Below are 6,000 nucleotides of genomic sequence, written 5' to 3'. Positions count from 1 at the left end.
CAGTGACTTTCCAAGAAGTGCCTTTAACAACCGTCTTTCCTGTCTCCATCACCCACGCACCACCCCATTTCTCATTAATCTGGCTCTCCTAGAAGCCTCAGTTTGTCCCAGCTAAGTTGCCCCCTGAGTGGTGGGAATGAACTCCTGTGCAGCAGGCCATGACAGGCCCATGTTGGGACAGGCCTCAGCGCTCCACTCCACAGAGCAACTGATTGACAGCTCTCACTGAGGGAGGTGGGATTCCTCATCTGTCAGTCAACATGCCCGCTGGAGATGAAGACGCGATGTAAAGGATTGTGGTTTCTGGTGACATGTAACGAGCCGGCATTTCCTCCTTTGTCTCCTCCCAGGTCTTTATCAGCAACGTAAAGTTAGCTTGTTGGCTGAGGGTGAAGGTTGCCACAGGTCCAGATGTTCCTGAGCTTTCCGATCCCTTCTCCTGGCTCGCTGGGATGTGCTGTGCCACATCTGTCCAGGCAGAGGTGTGCCATATTGCTTCCCATCTGTCACATGGCACACCCACACAGAAATGCAGACACACACACACACACACAGCGTGCCCAGAAACTGCCCATTTTAACCAGGGCCATAAATAGTGTAATTCATGGGTGTGAAACAGCGGGTTTTTAAGAGCGCTCAGAGGAACAGAGCAAAGCTGGAACCTTTGGCAGCTGACAGACAGATTTTCTGTTCCTGGTAGCCACATGAAACTCTGTGAACTGCAAAACACTGAGACAGAGAGGCAATGAAGACCTGCTGGTGCACAAAAACGCGAGCAAAACCATCTTTCGCTCTGAATTTCTCTGTCCTAATTCGTCTCACCATCTGTCCTCTCTCTGTCTCCGTCTCTCCTCTGTCCTCTTCTTGAGCCAGGGGGGCAGTACAAAAATGAATGTCACCCCTGTCCCAATGTTACTTAAGGGAAATTGACTTCTTAGCCTTGGTGCTGTCCGCGGCCATATGCTGATGTTTTCATATTCGGCAGAGACGAGGAGAGGGACTCGTAAAGGATGCTAAAGTCAGAATTACAACCCTGGCTTACACTGGTGAGGAGAAGGAGAGGCCCCTTCTATCACACCATGAGCGCTATTAAAGCCTCAATCCCTCAGTCCTAGAAAGTGCCGTGGGCTTCGGAAGTGCGCCATTAACACTGGTTTTCATCGAAAGTTATACTTTTTTTTTTTTACATTACTCTATTGGCAGACGATTCCCCGTTATTCATTGCAAGTGAGGCAGCATGTTTGCCCTGTTTTCTTATTAAACATTCACAACCGGGTGGAGGACAAGGCCTGGTTTAGTTGCTCTGCTGATTGTGACTTTAGGAGACATCAGCGTCTTCTTCAGCACAGACCCATGAAGCTATAGGCAGCCTCCCCTGCTTATCTATATTTAATGCTTTTATCTGCTCTCCACGTTTAATTAGGCAGTAAGCAGCTCGTTAAATTCTATTGAGAGCAAACTTTTACCTCCCTGCAAAGTTGTGCTGATGTCGAGCTTTTCCAGGCTGCAGAGGATTTTGATTACCTTGCATCCTCAGCGTCATTATAAGTTATTATTGATTTATGATGTCTTTGTGGTTTAGTACATGTTTTTTCAAGGAGAATAAGCTTGTCTTCCATTTTCCCTTTTTATTGAGACAGATGGAGGAACAATTGTGTTTTAAGAAACTTAAGTCTCTAATCTTCCACGTATTTTATAACGTAATTAAAAAGGTAATAATAAACGATTTCCAGTTTTTAAATCTTATTGCTGAAAGAAATAAAAAGCATTTTTATCGGGGGCCACGGTTCCCATTCAGCCAGAATTGAGCAACTTTTAAACCTTCAATGTGTGATTGTTTGTGGGCACAGCCTAGATAAACCTTGGACATAATCCTGACCAATTATCTTCTGATTTGGACTCACAGCATTGTATTCCTGTATTAGGGGTCTCAGTCAATAAGTAGAGAGATGTAACTTGTTAAAATAAGCGGGATCATTGGAGCAGTTGTCCTCTTGGCTTAACATCTAACACTTAAGATTACTTTGTTTGTGCAGAATAGGGAATAAATTATTTTTCATTTATATATTGTTTGGTCAATGTTGCTCTTTTTTAACCTTTATCTTTAGGTTTCTATAGCAATTTTGTGCCTATTTTAGCTTTAACAAACAGTGGCCACTATTGCCTATATTGTTGAGTTTGTGTTCAACTTTTTTGTCTACCAGTTCTTCTTTTGGTCTTCACTCCCAAGGGAAATATGTTGGTCTTTAGCAGCTCATTTCTACATCAAGTAAGTTGTGAGTTTTGTCTGCTTCTTAGCTCCAGGCAGGAAGCATAATGTGGGCCTGAAGAAGTTTATCACTGACAACAGCAGACTAATGCTGCTGGAAACAGAAAACAATGAGCACATCAAGATTGTGGAGATGAGGGGATCAGCGGAGTCAGGTGATTCTCCTCGTGCAAACTTAAATACAACACGATTTTTATTGTATTTTGAAGAATACTGATTGAAGTGATTATGAAGTTGTTGGTGAATCTTCATTTTCTATTAGTTATTTCACATAAAACATTTTTAACTTTGTCCTCATAGTGTTCTCAATCATGCCAAATGTTTCCTCAACTCTTTTACAACCATTAAGAGCCCAGTCTTAAACCATACTCGGTGTAATATGCATTTATTTGAGTTTTTCAAGGACAGATACAAGTACAATGAGCCATTACGAGTAACTCTCAGTTGTAGGTGCCATAAGCTCGTAGTTAAATTGCCTGGATCTCCGCTCTTGCCCTGGGAGCAGGTTGTCATTCAGGGTTTGGTGTCCTTTCTTTGCTTTGGTGTTAGGGGCCAGTGTTAGCAGACGGCCTTCCAAACCAAACTGCCAACCTGCTGCTCATAACAAAATGACAAAATGACACGAGTTTGACCTTTGGTTTTGCAGAGTGAGACGTACTGTGCTTCTGTCTAAAGCTTGGCCTCCAACAACTTTACAATGTGAAGCCTTGTCGGTGGACCTGCGGCTCCCCTGTGAGCCAATCAGGGCTGTTATGTAAGTGTAAGGTGTCTGAAAATGGCTGCTGACCGTAACTCAGATATGGCTTGTTGCTGATAATCAGTGGCGTGGCGTGGTGTGGCGTGCGGCTGACAGATGCCTGCTCCAGCTGGTACAGGGGGGGTTTATCGCCCGGTTGGAACGCGGGTCCACACACCCCTCCACAGTGCTGGCCACCGTCGCCGTGTTTAATGAGTCACGAATTGCCTGTTTGTCTTCTGCTCCCTGCTGTTTCTGCACTCCCGCTTCCAGGACAATCCCTGAAACACATGCTGCTGCGCTCCGCAGAGCAGCCAGACAGGCAGGCTCAGCCAAACTGTTATAAAGAACAAAGTTGTCATTTTTTATTTCTCCCCCTTTTTGTCTTTTTTTTTTGTCTTGGATGTTCATCTAAGAGAGAGGATGGGTTGTTCAGTAATAAAGCAGCATTTTCAGATGTTCTGCCTGACCTCGCCAATATGGCTACCCTGAGAAACCAGTGCCCATTTGAAGCCCCTGACAAACACATAAATGGCTCTATAATTGGGCTGCTTTGTTGTGCGAGGTGCCGGCTCGTCTGAAAGTGTCGCTCAACACTTTGTGGTAAATGGAGTTACATTATGACAACACATGGCAGTTGCTAAAGGAGCAGAAACTGGCACACTGATAAGACATAAGCAGGTGGTGTTGACATAGAAATGGTTTGTTTTAAGTCACTAGAAAACCACAATTTAGAAAAAAAAAAGAAAAAAGAGAAAGTTTCAGCGACAACTAAGCAGATCACAAATTCATCTTCCAGCCAGCGACCGAGCTGTGTGACTCAGAGAGAGAGGAAAGATCTGTCTTGCAGTCCAAGTAAACACACAGAGACACTTGGATGACCATCAAATGGACCAGAGTATCTACACACACACACACACACACACACACGTCCACACTCACACACACACACGTCCACGCTCACAGAAGGGGTGTTTGTAGCCTGTGTTAGGGGATGCTCTGCAAGCCGCCCGGAGCTTTGCCTTAATCTCACCTGTTTAATGTGCAAGGTTGGGCGACAGCTTCTGTAGCAGGAACAGGTGGTTTGAACAACTGCTGCTGCAAAAACTTCGACAGAACAATCTGTGAGAGTTGATTAAAGCCCCAATCTGAATTTTTTAGCTTATTAATTGGAAATGTTCACTCTGATAATCTTGAGAAGGAACACTTTGATGGAAAAACAAACTTTGCAGGCCTTTTTGTAACCTTTTTTTTGCCGAAAATGTGTCCTCCATTTTTCCAAAATGCTTTTCAACTGGGGACCTTTGCTTTTAATTCACGTATTTGATCATCCTTGTTGCCTTTTTAAACTTACCTTACACATTGAAAAAAATATCTACATCCAAAATATTTTCCAAACTTCATGAGATAAACACATGGAGTGACACAGTGGGTCTGATGATAAGAAGCAGCAAGAATTATCAGAGGAATCTTGGCAGTGTCCGGATTCGGCCCAGTGCCGTGAAATCCTCATTCTGTGGGGCTGCTCTTTGTGGCCGACTCTGGGTTTCTCGGAGTGGCATTCTTCTCATTGTACAGGTCACCGAGACAGAGGCGGCCGGCCTGAAAAGATCCTCGGCAGGGGGAAACAATGGCTTAAGGCGGCCCATAAATGTCCCCTGTTCAGCCTCGGCCCATTGACTCTTGGCCTCCCTGCCAAGCAGGGCCCTGTCAGACCAGCCCCTCTCTCCAACAGCTTAATTAGCAGAAAGAACAACAATGTCAGAGCCTGTTTCGACTGAAATAAAAACAAGAAAAGACCTGAAAGCTGCTCTCTCCGCCTCTCATTGTCCCTGTGCGGCCTGAGATAACAGAGCTCTGACTTTTCTGTTCAACTCAGTACAAATAAAACAACATTCCGACACTGTTTCATGAGGAGCATGACGGCCTGCTGACGGACCAACAAGGGGGGCGTTCTCCACTCTGATCTTGTGGGTTTAATAATGCAAAAATCCTGATTCATTACTGTGCTCTTATGCTAATTAAAAAACGTTTGCATTGGACACAGTAGCGCTGGAGAGTTAGCATTAGAATATGTTTTTGAGGGTTTTGTGTCAATTCACCGCTCTTCAAAACCAAAGACATCCTCCACATTCCAGAGGTGTGAATCCTTTATCGAAAACTGTCTGACTGAAGGCTTTGCTCTGAACTCAATATGATTTTCATTTTTTATGATAATGGTGATGGAGATGATGATAATGCAGTTTGTATTGTGATGATAATGTGAGTTCCTGGCGTCACGGGGAGACTCTAAGACGAGACGCTGCACTGGTGTCCACCACGCTGGCTTTGAACCTTCTTTTACCCTTCCACGTCTCACTGACTGATGGATCCTGTCCGTCTGACTCAAAGGCTGTGTGCGTCTTTCACTGTGTCCTCCTACTTACATGTTTCTGTCAATCACTTTAATTTTTGTCTTCCTTTTAATGTCTTTTCAAGTTTCCCTGAGACACAGTTTCTAGAATCATCTTCCAGGTTTGTCTTGTTCAGAGATACCATATCTGGCCCTCTGGCACCTCTTCATACCTCCACATATTTTATCTTCTCGTCCCATTAATCTCCCTGTCAGTTTGTGCCCCGATCGTTCCATATCTCCCCGCTGTCATTCTTTGTTTTGTTTCTTTTATCCCCGGTTCACATCAAACGCTGGCACCAGATTGATTCTCATGTGAACAAGGCTGCAGTAGGGGGCCAGGGACCTCTTCCCCAGGCTTTGAAGCTCTCCTTCCCATCCTGTTCACTGCTTCTTGGAACCCCCCCCCCGACCCCCCCCCTCCCCCCAACCAAACACACACACAGAAACACACCACCTATTTCCCATTACCTCTAACTTTTTTTTGCCATGTCTGAGGCAAACAAACCTAGTTGTACACACAATTGTAATTATTGTGTTATACAATAGGCTACAAATCAGCCCAACACTGTTCTTAACAGACATCAAACTGGCTACACATCT

Source organism: Labrus mixtus, chromosome 6 (genome assembly GCF_963584025.1).
Source record: "Labrus mixtus chromosome 6, fLabMix1.1, whole genome shotgun sequence".
Taxonomy (NCBI): domain Eukaryota; kingdom Metazoa; phylum Chordata; class Actinopteri; order Labriformes; family Labridae; genus Labrus; species Labrus mixtus.
This window is presented reverse-complemented; position numbering follows the sequence as displayed.